Source organism: Mus caroli, unplaced genomic scaffold, assembly GCF_900094665.2.
Source record: "Mus caroli unplaced genomic scaffold, CAROLI_EIJ_v1.1 scaffold_18318_1, whole genome shotgun sequence".
Taxonomy (NCBI): Eukaryota; Metazoa; Chordata; class Mammalia; order Rodentia; family Muridae; genus Mus; species Mus caroli.
Window position 1 is genome coordinate 3,698 of NW_018390611.1, and position 521 is coordinate 4,218.

A 521-nucleotide genomic window follows, 5' to 3' on the forward strand; every position below is an offset into this window, starting at 1 on the left:
TCTCTGGATGGCCTTTCTTTCAATCTCTGCTCCATTTTTTGTAACTATTTTTCGTTTAGACAGGAACAATTCAGGGTTAAATTTTTATGTTTTGTTTTGTTTTTTGAGACAGTTTTTTTTTCCAATTTTTAAAATTAGGTATTTACTTCATTTACATTTCAAATGCTATCCTAACAGTCCCCTATACCCTCCCTCTAGCCCTGCTCCCCTATCCACACACTCCCACTGCTTGACCCTNGTGTTTCCCCTGTACTGGGGCATATAAAGTTTGCTAGAACAAGAGGCCTCTCTTCCCAATGATGGCCAACTAGGCCATCTTCTGCTACATATGCAGCTAGAGACACCAGCTCTGGGGGCACTGGTTAGTTCATATTGGTGTTCCACCTATAGGATTGCAGACCCCTTCAGCTCCTTGGATACTTTCTCTAGCCCCTCCATTGGAGGCCCTATGTTCCCTCAAATAGCTGACTGTGAGCATCCACTTCTGTGTTTGCCAGGCACTGGAATAGCCTCACAAGAGA